This window comes from Nyctereutes procyonoides, unplaced genomic scaffold (assembly GCF_905146905.1).
Source record: "Nyctereutes procyonoides isolate TBG_1078 unplaced genomic scaffold, NYPRO_anot_genome, whole genome shotgun sequence".
Lineage (NCBI taxonomy): Eukaryota > Metazoa > Chordata > Mammalia > Carnivora > Canidae > Nyctereutes > Nyctereutes procyonoides.
In genome coordinates this window covers 36,259,620-36,280,327 of record NW_026575043.1, presented here as the reverse complement: position 1 = coordinate 36,280,327, position 20,708 = coordinate 36,259,620, and the positions used below count along the sequence as shown (strand labels likewise).

Below are 20,708 nucleotides of genomic sequence, written 5' to 3'. Positions count from 1 at the left end.
GAGCCAGCCAGGTGCCCCTGTAATTACCAAAGTCTTTTTTTTTTTTTTTTAAGATTTTTAAAATTTATTTATTCATGACAGACACAGAGAGAGAGAGAGAGAGAGAGAGAGAGAGAGGCAGAGACACAGGCAGAGGGAGAAGCAGGCTCCATGCAGGGAGCCCGATGTGTGACTCCATCCCAGGTCTCCAGGATCATGCCCTGGGTCCAAGGCGGTGCTAAACCACTGAGCCACCGGGCTGCCCCCAAAGTCTTAATTTTAATTTATTACCCACTTGGGCAGAGCTTTCTCACCCAATGTGGGATACTTTGGGGCAATGGGTGCTATGACTGTGAAGATTTAGGCAGGACAGTAATAGTTTGGATGATTAAAGTAAAACTTACCTATTTGCCCTCCACTTTATATTCAGTAACTCTACTAAAGGGTTATAAGGAGTACCTTGGCTAAATTTTAGGGATCTCCAGATACAACTATAATTTGAGCCTCAGGATTAAGGCTGTGAAGCTTTACCAACTGGCACATTTAAGGCAAATAGTAAAGAATCTAAAAACAAAACAAAAAAAGAATCTGTGTTAATAGAGGCACAAAGCCAATGTGTGTCTTTTTGTTATTGTTGTGCCCACGATGTCATATCTGAGAAACCACCCAGGAGCCGACACCAATGCAAGCGCATGAGGGTTTATTTGCAAACTCGAGCTTGGGTCCAAGTATACCCAACAACAGTGGATCAGGGACTTGGACCCCGAGGGTAAGAGGCGTAGCAGTTTTATAGGGGCCGATGGCCAATGGGATTGTAACCCACAGACTTGCACAGTCATGTCGGTCCACACGCAGGTGGCCAATTGAATTACAGTTTACCCTACAGTGACCATTTGAACTAGCCTATCACTCTGGTCAGAATTGGCGCTCGGGTTTGGCGAGCAAAAGGCAGGCTTTACATTTTTTGCGGGTTAGGGGTTCCGCATTCCTGTATGAGCCGGTTTCTGGTAAGGGTGTGCTCAGTGGCTTGACTAGGGTGGGGGAGTGCCTTAAGCAATAAGCAGGTCTTGTGGGGGTCATACATGAGATGGCGGGTGTAGCACAAAATGGAGTTAGTGCTGCGCTGCTTGTCCAGTGGTAGGGGATTTTTGTTAAATTCCTTGGGTCCCACAGTTACTATATGAAATTTTTAGTAGATTTTGAATTTCCAATTGGATCAAATGGTGGATCCTTATTTTAGCTTTGCTTCAGTTCCTCACTGTCAGGTTTCTTTCTTCCTCTAGACACTGGGTATACACTTCAGTGAGTTCTACTTTTCTTCTCATCTGTATAAATTTCTTCCTCCAAAAATTTTCCAATTAGCACCCTCAGGGTTAGGAGCCTCCCTTCTGGTATGATGGCTTTATAGTGCTTAAGGACCCTGGGCTTAAGTTTAGTTTGAGTCAACCCCTTCACTGTGCTACAGGCATGCCATAAGTGTTTTTTTCCCTATAGCCCTGACAATAGGGATCTTTGTTACAACAGAGGAAAAGGTAGCAGAAGGGTGCTGGACTCCTAACCCAATGGTCAATGGATCAAGACCATCCTGTGCTACAATCCTGCTTTTTCTGCCAATGCCACTTTTTCTTCTCCTTTCTCTTTGTACAAAGATTATGTTGGGTTTCTAGCCACATAAAGTCATAGCTTTCAGTTTCTATCTCTGTCCATTCATTCCTACTGCAACCCTTCTGGGTAGTTATGGGAAAAGTTCAGGAACCCAGTGGCCAGGCTCATAGGTGGGTGTCTCTTCCTCAAGAGAAGGCTAGCCAATCTCCCCCAGATTGGAGTTCACATCCAGTAAGGTCATTTTGTCTATGGCATATTTATTACCTAAGCACTTTAACGCTATTAGTTTCTTTCTAAGCACTGCAGTAGCTGTGCCCCACAGCAGGGCTCTTGAACAACACGTTTGAACTGCAAAGGTCCACTTACGCAAGGGTGGATTTTCTCTTTTTGGACAGATACAGTACAATAGTATAAATGTGATTTTTCTTAATGATTTTATTTTCTGTAGCTCTGTTTTAACAATACAGTATATAATACTTGTAACATACCAAATGTGTGTTAATTGACTGTTAGGTTATTAGTAGTTACATTTTGGGAAATCCAAATGTATATGTAGATTTTTGCCTGTGTGAAGGTTTGTTGATGAGACGGTTAAATTTTTCAGCCTCATCCTTAACCTTCTAGGAGGGGAGAGGCATCAGAGATTGAGCTCAATCACCATGGCCACTGATTGAGCCAATCATGCCTGTGTAATGAAACCTCCATAAAACCCCTCAAAACAAGTTCTAGAGAGTTTCTGGTTGGTGGGCACATGGATGTGTCGGTAGGGTGGCACCTGGAGAAGGCACAGAAGTTCTGTGGCACCCACCCTCTACAGTGTCCTATACATCACTTCCCTTTGGCTGTGTCTGAGGTAGATCCTTTATAACCAGTCATTGTAAGTAAAGTGCATTCCTGAGGTGAGTCATAATCATACCTGAGGGGTCAGGGAAGCCCCCACATCTGCAGTTGGCAGAAGCGTAGGTAGCCTGAGCACCCCACCCCCATTCCTATCTGGCATCTGAAGTGGACATAGTCTTGTGGGACTGAGCCATTTAACCTGTGTGGAATGTGATGGTAACTCCAGCTAGACGGTGTCATTGAATTGAATTTTTAGATACCCAGTTAGTGTCAGAATTGGTTGGTGTGGAAAAGAATACATATTTGGTATCAGAGGAAAAAAAACACATTCTTCTCATCTTACTATTTTTAATCTGTTTATTCATTCCATTTTTATATTCCTGTTTTCCCTTTCCTGCTGTCTTTTCCTTTCCTGGGTTCCCTGTTACAGGTGCCACTTGCCCAGGAGGGGGAAGGGGCAGGAGGAGTGAGCTTGCTGAGGTCTCAGGCAACAGAGATGCTGACTTCCGGTTCTCCTGTCTCCCCCAGGACCTTGGAACCCTTCGCCCCATGGTGCCGCACATCATAGGCTATTTTGTTGAGTTCTTCAGACTTTCTGACTCTGTGAGCCTTTTTGATCTGAACAATAGGCTTTTCTTCTCCCTGACAGGTGCTATTCAGTTTCTAGAAAGTACTTCTACCCCTGCCTAAACAAATTTAACAAACATTTTTTAAGGACCTGAGCAATAGGTGGCCATCTCCCCGTGATATGCAGGGAGTGTTAAGTCTGCAGAGACCTGCTTCCAGCACCACTGAAGACAGACGACCCTGCTGTGCGTCCTGTTGGTCTTTGTTGGTGCCACCAATTCTACCTACTGCTCACTTATACATAGATCTCTATCTTAAAGGGTGAATAGAAAAAGAAACTGAGGGACACCTGGGTGGCTCAGTCAGTTAAGTGCCCTCCTCTTGATTTTGGCTCAGGTCATGACCTCAGGGTTGTGAGATCAGATCCTATGTTAGGCACCGAGCTGGGTGTGGTGCCTGCTTGGGATTCTCTGCCTCTCCCTCTCCCTCTGCCCTTTGCCCTCTGGTCATGCTGTCTCTCTCAAAAAAAATAAAAAATAAAATAAAGATTTTTTTTAAAAAGATCAAAACAAACTGAGGGCAGACCCCTCCTATTTGGATTGGTGGAGTTATTTTAAGTTTCATTCCAATCTCCTGATAATGACCAACCCCTGCGTTTTATGGAATATAGGCTGTTTATGGGAGTTGTGAAGTAGGCCACTGTGTAGACAGGCCTCAGCTCCTGTGACATCATGGAATAGCTTGGAACTTTGTTTTTTTTTTTTTAATTTACTTTTTTTAAAATTTTTATTTATTTATGATAGTCACAGATTGAGAGAGAGAGAGGCAGAGACTCAGGCAGAGGGAGAAGCAGGCTCCATGCACTGGGAGCCCGATGTGGGATTCGATCCCGGGTCTCCAGGATCGCGCCCTGGGCCAAAGGCAGGCGCCAAACCCCTGCGCCACCCAGGGATCCCTATCATGGAACTTTGAACCAGGTTTTGGATGCTGTCATTTACCACCTTTGTGCCAGGATCATTTTGAGGTCAGCACATTCCCCTAAAAGGACTGCATAGATCCAGAGCAGCAGGGAACTGCACAGAACAGGATGCAGAAGAAACCAGAAGTAGAACCATGAAAAGACGGGACAATCCGGTGAAAACGATGGACATGTATTTAGCCACCCAGGATCAGGGTGATGTCCAGAGTAAAAGAGTCTGTGGCTAGGAGTACACAGTGGACTTGGTGGATAAGAGGTTTACGTGTGCATTGCAGGTCATTGTTACCTGAACTAAGATAGTCTGTGACCTGGCTTGTGAATTCAGTCATTTGAGAAGTAGTTCAAGTGATCTTATAAAACCAACTTGAAGAATCAGTTCCCCTCACTTTTATGAGGAGAAGACAATAACAAGTGGCTCTCTGAAAACAGCTGGAGTTTGGATACACAGTGCCATCGTGCCCCGACAAAGCTGAACAGAGTGTCTCCTGCTTTGGCATCCCAGTCCTGCATGAGATCCCCAGGACATCACAACTTTCTATGGTGGGATCAGGGTCTTCAAGGTCCACACCATCCCTATTCCTCTTGCACCTGAACTCTTCTGGCTCCCAAGCTTCTCAGAAGTCTTCCCTTCAAAGTCACCAGGGGAATGGTCCCCTGACTCCACACAAAGCACTACTGGAATGCCACGCACTGCAGCCTCTCAGGTGGGGAGCCTGCTTCTCCCTCTCCCTCCCGTCTCCTCTACCCCCAACTCCTGTGTGCAGGTACTCTCCCTCTCAAATAAATAAGATCTTAAAATAAAAGACTGGAGGACTGTATTTCAGGGTGGTCTTGGGAGTTAGCCTTTTGAGTTCTCAAACATATTTAATGGGAAGATGGGAGGGGAACAGTCGATGAGCATTAAGCACAAACTCACTATCCATTGCTGTTCCCCAAAATTAGTACCATAACAACTTGTAAGTTATTTTAACAACCAAGAAGGATCACAGTTCTCAATCTACATATCTCAGTCCTTCTTTGTTGCAGGGAGGAGATCATTGGGCCACAACAGGTTAGAGTTAGATATAAGCAGATGCCCACATCTTTAGGTCCAGAACACCAACTAGGGACCCAAAGCCTTAGGGGTCCTTGCACCTGAAGAAAGGAATAAGAGAAACTGGGAGGCTCCGTGGTTTCTGCTTATACCAGAAGCTGTGGCTCTGGGTGCAAGTGAGTGTGGCAAGTCGATCCCAGGGCTTTGGAGACAGAGGGCAGCTGAGAGAGCAGACACACAGATCACTGGGCTGGACCAGGTTGCACCTGCTCTGGGGTCTGAGTTCGAGGGGGCCGCCCCATCTCTGAGGACTGTCCCTAAACTCAGTTCAGTGACAAGGGAACTGTTTCCTGTTGAGGGAAAGAAGCTTAAGTTGACTTGCATCTAACTTGGGTTTACAACCTCCAGGTGACATTAATTCATTCAAGCATATATTGAGTTCCTGCTATGTGTCAAGCTCTGTTCTAGAAGTTAGGAATATGGCAGTGAACAAACATCAGAGAACCTGCCATTCTAGTGGAGGAAGGCAGACAATCTAGGAGGAAGTAAGATAATTTTAGGTAGTGATAACTGCTACCATAAAACAAAACACATAATAGGCTTCAGTGAGATTTGGGGAGGAAGAACTCTGGTTAGGGAAGTGATTTCCAATGGACCACCTGTAAGCAAGAATTTGTTCTCATTGCTAGGGCAATAAGGGGATAGAATAGCCCCTTCTAGGAGAGGTATATCTCTAATTATATATACATAATTGATAAGATGATTTAAAGATTACTTATTTGGTTAGTTTGGTTCATTTTAATAATTTCCAAGAGCCTCAATAATTTTCCATAGACTGACTAAATTGAATTTCTGCACTGCAAGTGTTGAAAGTCAGACTCCAGAATGGAGTACCCATCCCAACGTGCTGCCGATGGACCCCTGACCAGAACATTGTCCACCAACTAGGATGGCCCTATTACCTATTACAACATCCTCCTGACCCACAATTTCACAAATGGTGAGTTAAAATTTGAACTGTGAGTACTTCTGTATTCCTAGTTTTAACCCTTTATTAATTTATAATCACAAAGTTGGAGATATTCTCACTTGTGTGCTATATGATCTTGAAGTACAGGAATTGAATAAAATGGTTGGAAAACCTATACATAGGATCCAGATATGCACAATTAATAACTTAATTGTTTTATTTGTATTAATATAATTTAATATTAAATAGTAATGATTCAATAATAATGGCGATCATATAATGACTCCATGGCAGGCAGGAGGCTAAGGAAACAATGTGCCTCAGCACATCTAATCCTCAGAACTGCCCTTTGAATTCAGTAGCATCCCCAGGGTGAAAAGAGTATGCAATGTTAAGAACCCCTAGCTCCAATTACTAGCTGCATGACCTCAAGCAGAGCATTCCTCAGCTCTGAAATGGGAATTAAGATGCTATATACCACATAAATTGTATGTGTGTGAAGATTAAATGAGATAGTGGTTATAAACTAATATTGAACTGCTTAATGGAGCTTTTAGAGTTACTGTTGTAAGTCTAAAATGTTCTGTACTGAGTAGAAATTTGGTAGTCATTCAGTTCCATTTTCTTTTTGCTCTCCATGTTTTTATATGACCAATCTGGAAAGCTTCTGGGTGAATGTATGCCTGCTTACAATTTATCACAAAAAGAGCCTCGTGTGCACTTCCAACCATTCCCCCAATCCCTGAAGCCGAAGGGAAGTAAGTATACGCAAGCCAGCTGGAAGGAATGTGTGAGCTACTGAGAATGTTTATAGCAGTGTGTGAAGAGTGAAAACAATAACATTTTGCTGTTTTTTCTTTAAGGTTTGTTTGGAGCATATATATCTGTTTTAAAAAGATTATTTATTTATCTATCTATTTATCTATCAATCAGAGAAAGAATAGTAGGGGGAGCAGCAGGCAGGCCCAACACGGGACTTGATCCCAGGACCCTGGCATAATGACCTGAGCCAAAGGCAAACATTTTAATTGACAGCTTCCCAGATGCCCCTGGAGCATATATATCTTAATAGATTCAAACACACTACAGAGTGAAAAATTTTTTTTACTACACATAACTTTATTTTTCCTTTGGATTAAGAAGCTTTATTACAAATTTGACAGCATGACCAAAACAAATAACACATGGATAATTACCATAAAGCTTTACTGATCTAAAAATACTTGCCATGAAAAATAAGTCACTGTGTATCTCTCGTTTTAAGAATCACAGTGAGGAGCACCTGGGTGTCTCGGTTGAGCATCCAACTCTTGATTTTGACTCAGAGCATGATCTCAGGGTCATGAGGTCAATCCCACATTGGGCTCCACATTCAGTGCAGAGACTGCTTGTCCCTCTCCCTCCTCAACTTGTGTTCTCTCTTTAAAAGAAATAAATAAAATCTTTAAAAAAGAAAAAATCATAATGATGCCACAATTTAGATTTATTTCCCACCTTTACAATTAAATATTAAAACCTTTTGGGGGATCCCTGGGTGGCGCAGCGGTTTGGTGCCTGTCTTTGGCCCAGGGCGCGATCCTGGAGACCCGGGATCGAATCCCACGTCGGGCTCCCGGTGCCTGGAGCCTGCTTCTCCCTCTGTCTGTGTCTCTGCCTCTCTCTCTCTGTGTCTCTCATGAATAAATAAATAAAATCTTTAAAAAAATAAATAAATAATGTTAATTTCATTCATAAAAAAAGTCTTTAAACACAGGCTAAACAACGTTTGTTGGGGCTTAAGAATGCATTTATTTCAGGAATAGTTTCTGCTTGGGCATAAAATTCAAAAGGCAGAAAGTGATTTTTCCGTACAAATTATTTTATCTCTAAAGTACCAAAGGGCATTCTGGAGATACTAAGACATTTGGGGATAAAAAACATATGTAGTTTCCATAGCTTACAGCTTGGCTTTATTCTTGAAAGACTCTCTCATCCTTTTGACAACAGAAATATCCCCCACTTGCTAAGGCCAGTTGTATATCAAATACTCCCATATACAAAGACTGGCCCCATCCCCATCCACCAATTTTCCAGTGATAAGAGAAGCTACAGGAGACAGCAGGAAGCAGACCAATAGGGAGATCTCTCAGGAACTCCAATTTGCTTCGCTGGAATTTTCTTAACCCTCCAAATACGTCTTTTGCCAAAGAGCCATAGTTGTCAATAGCAGTCAGGGAATAAATGACGCCAGGGGCAACACAGTTGCTCCTTACTCCGTGCTGGCCTATTCTACAGCCAAGGATTTGGTGAGATTGTAAACACCTGCTCTGGCAGCTGCACTATACACAAATCCTGGAAATCCATTTAAAACAAGGATAATATTATTCAGAATGGATCCTCCATGCTCTTTCATCCAGGAGTTGTAAACTGCTCTCCACATGTAGAAGGTGCTCATCAATTTGGTTTCTATCACAGCATGCCATCCCTTTGCACTGATGTGTTTTGCAGGAGACCTGAACTGGCCTCCTCCATTGTTTACAAAAAATTGATCTTACCATAAATATCTAAGGTGGATTTGACCAAATTGTTCATCGCCTTTTCTTTGCAGATGTTGCATTTTATGGGAGTGACCTGAGCCTGGTGGGCTCAGTTCATCTGCAGTAGATTTTAGTCAATCAAAGTTATGTGACGCAATGACCACATTACACCCCAGCTGCAAGATCTTGGTCATGATGGCCTTTCTGATACCTGTGTCCCCTCTGGTGATGATGGCCAGTTGGTCTTGCAGCAAGCTGGCCACCAGCCAGCTCTTGCCCTTGCCCCAAGTGCCCATCTCCACCAAGCATCTGAGTCCTAGGAGTGCTAAAGTCACTTACATGGTAAAAAATAATAATAATAATAAGATTTTTTACTTTATTTATTCTTGAGAGACACATACACAGAGAGGCAGAGACATAGGCAGAAGGAGAAGCAGGCTTCCTGTAAGGAGCCCAATGTGGGACTCCATCTCTGACCCCGGGATCATGCCATGAACCCGAAGGCAGAAGACACTCCACTCCTGAGCCATCCAGGTGTCCCTACAGGAAAATTTTTATGTTTAAAAAAAATCAATAGCCTGTCTAAATTATCTCATTTTATTTAAAATAGATTAATTATCATTTTAAATACTTATATTCCGTCATAAGTCTCTTACTGACAGTTATTTTGAATTTCAAACTATAAATAACCCAGAAATAAATTTTGTTAAGATGCCTTTATCCAAATTTCAGGTTATTGAGTATATGCTTCCTTTACATTTTTTTCTCCTTTATGGAGATGATCATGTGGGATCTCTTCCTCTCTTTTGTGTCAATATGGTGAGGTTTGGTTTTGTCTTTTTTAAAGACTTTATTTATTCATGACACAGAGAGAGAGAGAGAGTGACAGGCGGAGGGAGAAGCAGGCTCCATGCAGGGAGCCCGATACGGGTTCAATCCCGGGTCTCCAGGATCAAGCCCTGGGCCAAAGGCAGGTGCTAAACTGCTGAGCCACCCAGAGATCCCCAATATGGTGAGTTTTATTAAAAGATTTCCTCATATTGGACTATCCTTGCATTTCTAGTATTTCTCACTTAGTCACATGCTATTATGAGTATCAATGCCATTGCACCAGTATTTATCAATGAGATTCGTCTGTAATTTTCTTTTAGAGACCGTTTTGTCAATTTGTGTTTGGGATTTTTTTTTTTTTTTTTTTTTTAGTGAAATAGCTCTGTCAATTTTGATCTGTGTTGGACTTTGACTTGAATCTAGTGTGGTCTGGGGTGAATGAGCTGGCTGAATGACAGACCCTATCCTGTGATAGGTGGAAAGAGGGTACTTCCGTGAAAAACTATGCATTGCTCATATCTTACTTGTTCAGTCTAGTCTTCACTATTTCCTAGTCTTTCATGGTTTTTAAGCTACTTCGGAAGACAACTGATAGCAATGCAAAATAATTCTTGTCTCTGGACATGTACATTCTGTCCTATTCAATTGACTTCTCCTCACTAGCCGGTTAAATAAATCTTTAACACTTGTTCATTTTTATATCTGCATGAGTCATGATTTTATCATTTTTAAATAATCTATTTTTATTGTAAAATATATTTATATTATGTATATTTATGTAAAATATACATAAAATTGCCATCTTAACCATTTTTTAAAATATGCGGGTCAGTGGCATTAAGAACATTATTGTGCACCCATCACCACCATCCATCCCCAGAACTCTTTCATCCTACTAAACTGAAATTGTACCCAGTAAATAATAACCCTCCATTCCTCTATCACCTAAGCTCCTGGGAAACCACCCTTCAGCTTTCTGTCTTTATAAATTGGACTGCTCTACATATCTTTGTAAGTGTGCTAGGAGGAAATACTTCCTACCAATTCAGATGCAGTGATCTAGAGACTATTAATTAACTGACAGATTTACAGGAGAAAAGACAAGATTAATTTACACACTCACACAGGAGCATTCAGATGAAGAGGCTCCCAAAAGAACTGGAGATAGACGTTTATATACCAACTGAACAGGGGAAAGCGATGAAAGCAAAGAAAGAGCTTCTCTGGAAAAGACTAAGGAGCTTTTAGGAAAACAAATGGAAAGTATGATATTGTCATGTTTGCCACTTCTCAGATGCAAGTGGTCCAAGCTGGGAGTGAAACTACCCCAAAGAGGGATTTATGGCAGCTTCTCTCTCAGAAGGATAAGCCTTTAGTCAGATACAGGAGGCCCCAGAAAGGCTTCTGCATTTGCTGTGTCATAAATGACTTCAGTTTAAAATAACCTTTGCTCCAACTCAAGGGGTATAAGTGGATCCGTACAAGTGGAATCATATAGTATTTGTCCTTCAGTGACTAGCTTATTTCATTTAGCATAATATCCCCAAGGTTCATCCATGCTTACAATGTGTTAGAATTACCTTCCTTTTAAAGACTGAAATAAAATTCTGCTGTACTTATATATTACATCGTGTTTATCCATTCATCCATTGATGGACACTTGAGTTCCTTCCGCCTCTTAACTATTGTGAATAAATGTGCTTATGAATACAGCTGTACAAATTCTTCAAGACCCTCCTTTCAATTCTTTGGGGTATATACCCAGAAGTAAAATTGCTGGATATATATTTTTTAAGATTTTATTTATTTATTCATGAGAGACACACACACAGAGAGAGAGAGAGGCAGAGACACAGGCAGAGGGAGAAGCAGGCTCCATGCCGGGAGCCCAATGTGGGACTCAAACCCAGGATTCCAGGATTACGCCCTGGGCCGAAGGCAGGCACTCATCGGCTGAGCCACCCAGGTGTCCCTCTAGAAAATTATTTTTTCACACTATACCTACCAAAAAGTCCTATTCATTGTGCATCATGGATACATCAGGGATTGGCATCTCAGTAATCAGTATGGGCCTTACCCTCACTGGGTGTTTTATTGGTAGTGGTTTTTTTTCTTTCCTATGTGATGCATCTTACAAATTCTTTTTTTTTTAAGATTTTATTTATTTATTCATAGACACAGAGAGAGAGAGAGAGGCAGAGACACAGGCAGAGGGAGAGGGAGAAGCAGGCTCCATGCAGGGAGCCCAACAGGGGATTCGGGACTCAATCCCGGGCTTCCAGGATCACACCCCAGGCTGCAGGCGACGCCAAACCGCTGCACCACCGGGGCTGCCTGCATCTTACAAATTCATCTCTCTCAAAGCCATCCGATGTTTGTGAAGAGAGGAGCATTTTATTTTAAAGATTTTATTTATTTATTCGTGAGAGACACAGAGAGAGAGTCAGAGACACAGGCAGAGGGAGAAGCAGGCTCCATGCAGGGAGCCAGACGTGGGACTTGATCCCTGGAATCCGGGATCACGCCCTGGGCCCAAGGCAGGCGCTCAACCCCTGAGCCACCCAGGTGTCCCTGAGACAGGGAAGCATTGCGGAGGGTTTGTTGCTGCTGGATTTGTGGGAAAGCTCTGAGAGTGGCGGTTGGAGGACGAAGAGTTAGTTGCCAGATTCTCCTGCTGCCTAAACCTTAACTGTGACAGGCAGTTTCCCTCACTTTGCTGAGCCACCTTTCACTGGAATCTTCTCCAAAGAAGCTCTTCTTTTTGTCTTAGCTATCTGTAGTCAACAATCTGGATAATGAAGACTAGATCCTTCTTTTTTTAAAAAAAGATTTTATTTATTTATTCATGATAGACAAAGAGAGAGAGAGAGAGAGAGGCAGAGACACAGGCAGAGGGAGAAGCATGCTCTACGCAGGGAGCCCGATGCGGGACCCGATCCAGGATCGCGCCCTGGGCTGAAGGCAGGCGCCAAACCACTGAGCCGTGCAGGGATCCCCTGAAGACTAGATCCTTCAATAATACAGTGAGCTCTTGGGAGAGCTTCCTTTATTTATGTTCATCAGTTGGTTTTTGTTGTTGGGTCAATATTACTTTATGCAAATATCTGGTAAAGTTAGTATCTTTTAGCATTCTCTTATTTTGTTTCCTCTAGATTAAAGTTATTATTTAGACAGATTACCAAAAATATTCTGATTATAACAATAAGTTAAGAATTTATATCTTTTCTTCAATATTTGCTTTCTGCCCATTTACAAGTCTTTAGTTTTGTTAATTTTATTCCATTACATCAATAATTTGCTATTTTAATTTTATTTCACATATTTATTATTAATGTCATCCCTAGCGATAGCCTGGTTAGGGTGTGGTTTCTTTCATGTGTCTAAGTTACTTTGCCATTGTACATTTACTATTCAGTTCTTGCTGGATATACTCAACATTCCCATCCAGTCACATCAATAAAAATATTCTTATTATATTAGCCTTTAAAATTTTTTTTCTTTTAGCTTTCTATTGGTAAAAAATTTCAGAAAAAGGTAGAATCATGACTCTCATATAGAGTTATAAAGTGAATATGTGAGGCAGATGTTATAGCCAATTCAAAAGAAGAATCCAAACAGTGCAGTCATATGACATAAAGGGATGGTGAGATGAATTATGAATAAAGATAAAATTGCTTTTCCACAGGTGGAAATTAGCATAAAGTCACTACCAGGCTAGATAGAATTATATATCTATCAGTTACCTACAACATACAAGGAGTTACAAAATAGCACAAAGATAATGAGCAGGAATCTGAGCTGATAATCTAGAATCTGATAATCTAGAAGGGTATACATTATAAAGGATGCATAATTTTCCACTGAAATACATGGGTTTTTTTCTACCTCTTTTTCTTTTAATTGCTATTGAGAGCACCACCATTACATGTCATATTGCATTGGCCACAGCTTTCCCAATGTTGATAGTGTATATGCTTGTCCTAATTCAAACATCAACAAAATACTGATAATGCTGCTCGTTCTGTCTTTGTTTCTCTTGGTTCTCATGATATGATCCGTGTCCATAGGTATAGTCACTTTGCCATTTCTAATTCTGATTAGTTCTTTTTCTCTTCTTTACAGTCTGCCTATTTTTCTCCTAATGCTGTTTTTCTGCTAATTATTTTATCTTCAAGTGCTCGTAATTATGCCCTTTCTTCTGCTGCCTTTGTAGTTGATTTTATTCTTATTAAATGAATTGTAGAGTTTATATGTTCAGTGTTCTTTAGTAATTGAAGAATCTGACTATGAATTTGCCTCTAACTAAAAACTTTACTTTACAGCAATGTCCACAATAGCTAAACTGGCAGGAGCCTCGGTGTTCATCGACAGACGAATGGATAAAGAAGATGTGGTCTATGTATACAATGGAATATTACTCAGCCATTAGAAACGACAAATACCCATCATTTGCTTCAACATGGATGGAACTGGAGGGTATTATGCTGAGTGAAGTAAGTCATTTGGAGAAGGACAAACGTTATATGTTCTCATTCATTTGGGAAATATAAAAAATAGTGAAAGGGATTATAGGGGAAAGGAGAGAAAATGAGTGGGAAATATCATAGAGGGTGACAGCACATGAGAGACACCTAACTCTGGGAAACAAATAAGGGGTAGTGGAAGGGGCGGGGGGCCGGGGGGACTGGGTGATGGGCACAGAGTGGGGCGCTTGACGGGATGAGCACTGGATGTTATACTATATGTTGGCAAATCGAACTCCCAATTAAAAAATATACAAAACAAATAACTTTGCTTTAGTCTCAAGAACTTTGATGTGTCCCTCGGGCCAAAAGAGAAAGAACACTTTCTTCCCCTGCTTTTCTTTCCAGCATTTCCTTTTGAAAATTTGTAATCCTAATCTTCTTTGTTCTTTTCACACATATGTAATCTTTTAAAAAGCTGAATAAGCCTTTTGCCAGTTTTGCATTCTAGGTGTGTCTTTCTGGAGCCACCTCTGTGAAAGGTGAACACAGAGGAGTGTGGGGTCCTGTCTCCCTAACTCTGTGGAAGTTTTGTCCAAGCACTTGGCTCCAAGTTTTAATTTTTCCTTTGGACTAAGACAGTTAGTTGTATGTATGTAATGGATTGTTTCTGCCTAGCTATCTAAAAGGGTGAGATTTCTTTATCATTCCAATTTCTTTAGCTGAATGCCTGTGATATGCATCATGGTCTGGTTTAATGCTTTATAACAAAACTTTCATTCTTGTCTACATTTTGTGAAGGGGTTGTACTGGGTTGACAGGAGATTTTTTTTTAAAGAGTTATTTATTTATGATAGACATATATATAGAGAGAGGCAGAGACACAGGAGGAGGGAGAAGCAGGCTCCATGCCGGGAGCCTGACGTGGGACTTGATCCCGGGACTCCAGGATCCTGCCCTGGGCCAAAGGCAGGTGCTAAACTGCTGAGCCACCCAAGGATCCCCTGACAGGAGATTTTATTTAATTATTTCTCCCCCCCCAAAAAAAATTATTTCTCCCAACAGTGTACTTTTTTAATTAATTAATAAATTTATTTATTTATTTATTTATTTATTTATTTATGAGAGCCCAAGAGGCTGGTGGGGAGGGGCAGAAGGAGAGGGAAAGAGGGTCTCAAGCAAACTCCATGCAGAGCGCAGAGCCTGGAGCCCTCTGCAGGGCTCGATCCCACAACCCCTGGGAGAAACCAAGAGTTGGACACTCAACTGACTGCACCACCATGCAGCCCCCCAGCACTGTCCTTTTGCTGTCTTAACAATCTGTGTGTTATGGTTGTTATTATCTAAAACTTATAAGAAAGTTAAAAGTCAATTTAAGTGATTGTCATGTTATATATACTCTGGTCCAAAAATTTGAAATCTTTTAAAGACATCTTGAGAAACATTTGTTGCTTTTATTAAGGACCATCTAGTACACTTGTGATTGGGACCTTATAATCATGACGATTACATTTTTCAAATGGTTGTTACTGATACATACTAGCACCGCTGATGTCTATATGCCAATCTTATGTGACACAACCTGGCTGAACTCTATTATTCTGTAGGTTTGTCTAGGATTGTCTTGGATTTCCTGTGTAAAGAGTCATATGATCTACATTTATTGGCAGTTTTGTTTCTTCTTTTCCTGTTCTCATACAGCATTTTTCCTTGTAAAAGTGTATTGACAGGATGTCCAGTACAGTGTTGAATAGAAGCAGCGATATGACATCTGAGTTAGTCCAGGCCCCACAGGAACCAGATGCCAAGATAGGAAAATGTGCAAGGATTTTACTAGGGGAATTGTCTATGAAATAAAAATGAGGAAGGAGCCAAGGACGGCTTGGAGAGCTACAGATGGACACAGGCGATGAGGCAATAGGGAGGCAAGGTGAGGTGGAAGTGTGCCAGATCCACCAGGCACTCTCAAGCAGGTTCAGCAAAGTCCTTGGCAAGTCCTCAAACCAAAATGTCTCCCAGGAGCTAGTCTGTTGCACGCAGTCCTTGGTGCAGAGCAACACATGTGAGGTGTGGCCCTTGCTCCAGGCTGCCAGGGATTCTTGTGGGCAACAGGGTGGGCCCTGGGTCAGTGACACTCCCTGAATTGGAAGTGCAGGGTGCATCAGGTGTGCAGGATGTGAATGGTGGCTCTTATTTGACTTTAAAGGCAGTGTATATAGAATACCACTACTAAATATCAGGTTCAGGAATTTTCTTCCTATCCCTTACTTGATTTTCCTGACGCCATTGACACAGTTAAATAATTAATGACATTAACCCTTCTTGCATTCCTGGTATCAATCATACTTGATCATCTTTTTAAGAGAACGATTTGTCAGTGTTTCATTATTTAGGACTTTTACATCCAGCTTCAAAAGTGAGGGGATCCCTGGGTGGCTCAGCGGTTTGGCGACTGCCTTTGGCCCAGGGCACGATCCTGGAGTCCTGGGATCAAGTCCCGCGTCAGGCTCCTGGCATGGAGCCTGCTTCTGCCTCTCTCTCTCTCTCTCTCTCTCTCTCTCTCTGTCTCTCATGAATAAATAAATGAATAAATAAATATCTTTATAAAAAAGTGAGATTGGCCAATAATTGCCAATATTCACTGTTCCTTAAAAAGGGACATATTATATTTCTCAGTTTTCTTGCCAACGCCATAATAGCATCATAGGAGTGGATTTCATAGCTTGGTGAGATTACGAATGAATGTTTCCTATCTCTGACTTCTATAGATTCTAGATTTGTACTGTCCAAAAATGTAGCATGTAGCTACATGTAGCTATTAATTGAAATTAATTGAAATTAAATAAAACTAAAAATTGAGTTAGTCCCACGAGCCACATTTCAAGTGGTCTGTAGTCACATGTGTCTCATGGCTTTCACATCAGACAGCACGGGTCTAGAAAATCTCTGTCACAGCACAAAGATCTGCTCTGTAGCCTGGGTGGCCTTGGAGGGTGATGGGATGGGGCTACACTTCCCTAGGAAGTGTAGGAAGAAAGCCTAGGAAGCCTAGGAGGAAAGGAGGGTTTAGGCCGTGGAAAGAATATAAGTGACCTGAAATTAACCTGATGCTTCATGAGTGAAGAAAGAAAACCTCCATCCTCCATCACCCTAAGCTCAATCAGTGGGACTGTGGTGAGCTTACAATGTGCAGACTTGCTCTTGAAATGCACTTAAAATATGCCTCAATTGCCTATTATATGTTGGTCCCTCAGACTACAGCAATGATAAGAGCAGACACCTCTTTTATTTCATGGAACTTACAGTTTAGCAGAGATAGACAACAAGCAATGATACCTGCGTGTGTGTGTGTGTGTGTGTGTGTGTGTGTGTGTGTGTGTTTGAATGAGTGGGTGGTAGGGTAGAAGTGGTAGTACAAGAGCTATGAAGCAGAGTAGGATAGAGCCATCATTGAGGGATGGGAGTGTTATCCTATGTGAGTGTTCAGTGTTCAGGGAAGACTTCTCCAACAAGGGGAAATATAAGCAGAGACTGAAAGAGAATGAAGTGAGGGAGCCAGCCAAGTGGATTTGTAGGAGAAATCTTCCAGGCAGAGAGAAGAGTAAATGTAAAGGCCCTGAGATAGTTCTGGACCCTGTGCCACCAGTGCCTGGGGTGGGGGGTTGGGGGAGACGGTCACAGAGTCAGGTTTGCAAGACCCAAACTCTGGATGTGGAGTCATGAATGGAGGGTGGAGCGAGGTCTCCAGTTCCTTGGATAACGTCTGTCCTGTGATGGACATGAAGGATTTGGAGCCTCCATGCTGACTTGGGGGGATGCTGAGCAACAAGTCTCCTGACTCTTCACCAGGTCCGTGGAGATGAGCAATCCTGCACCACCCAAGCTCCTGGAACTTGCAGCCCACAGCCTCCTGAGCAGAGGCTTCACCCATACCTGCCTTGGAAGAGTTCACAGTCAACTACTTCCCACCACTGCTCATGGCTGCTTTTACACTTGATCTTAGCCAAAAGGCCAAGAAGCGATCTCATGGCTGCTTTTGCCAAAAGGTGGTGTCTCTGAAGGCACTGGTGCAGGTCTGGCCCTTCCCCTTTCTCCACCTGGGCTCCCTGATTGTACAGTGGCCCAACCAAGACAGCCTGCAAGTTGCGCTTGCCTGCCCTGCCCAGAGGACTTGTCCCAGGTAAGGGGGTTGCTGGACTGAAGTATGGGTGCTGAAAGAGCTGTGAGTTGGAGGTAGAGCTGGGAAGGAAGGGAGGGAGTACTGGAATCTGCTAGGGCTGTGAGTGAGGATCTCTGCGTGAAGTGGTTGATGGTGTAGCTGAAGAGCATTAAGGAGTGTGCTTTTTACCTTCTAGGGATTGTGGTAGAGGTGTGAGGAATAGGGACTGGAAAGTAGGAAGGGAAAAACCCATTAGAGAGGAGAGGACTAGGGGGGCACCTAGGAAGGGCTGATGCTGGGACAGGGGACTTAGACTCCACAGTGGCCCAGGGCTGCTGCTGCTGCTGCTGCTCTGCTTACCCTGGGCCCTGATGGGCTCCCCAGATGTCAGCATCTCCTCACACCGCTCTCATCTCCACAGGAGGTCAGAACTGAGGGTGCTGGATTTGACCTTGGACTCCGAACAGGTCCAAGGTAAAGGCGCCTCTGAGGCCCTGGCCAGGTTCCCTTTTTGGTTACCATTCACAGTGATGCCCCTGGTCAGGGCCAAGCCCAAGCCAGCAGAGTCTGCAAGAACTAGTGGAATTACACATGGATCTTTTCCTATGAAGGCCCCTCAAGTTAGATACATTCCTCTCTGGCCTCCTGAATAAAGTGGAAGGGAGCTGTGGGTCCCTGCATCTCTGCAGTAGAAAGTTGCATATTAAAGAAATGCCTTTTAATAGCCTTATAGGGATCCTGAAAATCTGAACCTAGATTTCATTTAGGAGCTGGAGGTGTTTGACTGGTTCTGGGCACTGTCTGTGCAGAGCCTGTCTGCCACCCAGCTGGGCAGGATCTGCAACCAGCCAAGGCCTCAAGCTGGCCTGCTACCACTGGGCCTTCTCCTCTGAGTCTGAGCAGCCCTCCAGGTACTTCCTGTCGTAGCTCAGCAAGCTGGGCCACCTTCAGAAGCTCTACTCTTACTCCTACCTGTCAGGCAACCTGCATCAAGTGCTCAGGTGAAGGGGTGGGCAGGGTCCTCTAAAAAGTACCCAGGATGCCCCCTCAAGTCAAGTCAGGGCAGAGGGTAAGACAGGAAGTGGTAGCTCTCCTTACTTGCTCATGGCATCGCAGGTAGTCTGGGAACTTGTAGCCAGTGGCTGGGATATGCTTAGGAAGAGAGATTTGATGGGGAAAGATGCATGCAGCGATTTCCTCAACAATACTTCTGGGCTCTGCTGAGTGCCTGGCATTGTGCTGGGCCCTGAGGAAAGAACTAGAGACAACACAGACCAGTCCTGGTATTTGTGCTGCCCTGGAGAGGAGTGTGCACGGCTCCCCAGGATGATTATGGGAGGGAAACATCTGCTCTGTGCTGCCTCCCAGAAATTTCTGGGTAGAGGCCTTCAGCACACCCCAGCCAAGCTAAGCTCCCCTAAACCCAAACCTGTGTAAAAAACAAGCTTATGCTATGGATTCTTTATGGTCACATAATCTCTTTCCAAACAGCTCCTGTCAGCAGTCCTACCAGGTACTAATGTGGTCTCCATTTCACCAGAGAAACTGTGTCGGGGGCGTTGGAAGAGGACCTAGGAGGTAGGTCTGTTGAGACTGGGCCAATCCTTGGTACACCAAAGGACATACTCCTAAATCTATTGGTAAATGGCAGCCCAGGTGAGGTGCTAGCTGCAGGACTGGCCCCGACAGGGACAGGCAGGTGTTTGCCGGCCCGGCCCTCCCCTGACAGAGCCGCACCCTCTCTCCTCAGTCACCTGCAGGAGCCACTGCACTCCCTGGAGATCCGCTCCTGTACGTGGGCATCACCTACTTGTCTCAGAACTTTCACACTGCCTCCCTGAAGAAGCTGTATCTGAGTGGTGACAACCTGTCATACGTGGTCCCTGGGCCCTTGGAGACTCTGCTGGAGGAGGTCTCGGGGACACCGCAGCACCTTTACCTGAAGCACTGCCTGCTGAACAACGCCGACCAGGCTGCAGAAGCTGTTGGAGACCATGCAGTGGAGCTTCCCCTGTGGCTGCTGCAGCTCTAGAGGGGCAGTTCGGGGGTGGAGGGGTCTGGAAGCTCGCCTGGGGCCCCAGGCTTCCCGGGGGGTTCTGTGCTCTCCTTCCTCAGCTGCAAGCCTTGGCCTGGTTCTGACACCCATTTGTTCCCGTCTCCTGGGCATGTGACAGAGATTCCAGGAGCCCAGCCCTTGGGGAGCTCTCCTTTTCCTCAGCATGCCCCTCTGGACACTCTTTGGTTTTTTTCTTCTTGTCTTTGCTTCTGGGTAGAAGGAAATTGGGGGATCCCTGGGTGGCTCAGAGGTTTAGCGCCTGCCTTCGGTCCAGGGCATGATCCTGGAGACCTGGGATCGAGTCCCACATCGGGTTCCCTGCATGGAGCTTGTTTCTCCCTCTGCCTGTGTCTCTGCCCCTCTCTCTCTGTCTGTGTCTCTCATGAATAAATAAACAAAATCTTAAAAAAAAAAGTTTTCTTATCTGTAAACATGGGCTATTATTTATGCGTTTTTTAAACTTATTTTTTAAAGTTTTATAAGTATCCCCATATAGGTTTTCAAAAACTTTTATAGATTTTCACTAGATATCTTATAATTTTTTGGTGTGGTATATACTTTTTATTATTAAATTTTCTGCTTATTACTGGTATATAGAAATGTGATTGGCTTTCATGTATTGATTGTATAAGTCACCTTGAAAACCTCTCCTGTAATTTCTGTTAATTTTTCAATTGATTTTTCTCCGTATTCTAAGTAGAAGATCATAT

At 43.3% G+C, this 20,708-nt stretch overlaps 1 long non-coding RNA gene and 1 pseudogene across 6 annotated transcripts; one reads left to right on the top strand and one right to left on the bottom strand.

Annotated features, from left to right (window-relative positions):
* Positions 1-140: 140 nt before the first annotated feature.
* On the top strand, positions 141-20,400 carry LOC129507652 (uncharacterized). Of its 6 annotated transcripts, none has more exons than XR_008664052.1 (7): positions 141-4,674; positions 5,868-6,003; positions 6,638-6,731; positions 13,643-13,813; positions 17,633-17,963; positions 19,434-19,520; positions 19,693-20,400. It is a non-coding gene; the product is annotated as an uncharacterized LOC129507652 (long non-coding RNA). The 6 variants fall into 6 exon arrangements; XR_008664051.1 differs by having other exon boundaries at positions 5,838-6,003; XR_008664054.1 differs by having other exon boundaries at positions 141-4,734.
* Positions 7,882-9,000, bottom strand: LOC129507651 (peroxisomal trans-2-enoyl-CoA reductase-like; annotated as a pseudogene).
* Positions 20,401-20,708: the final 308 nt, after the last annotated feature.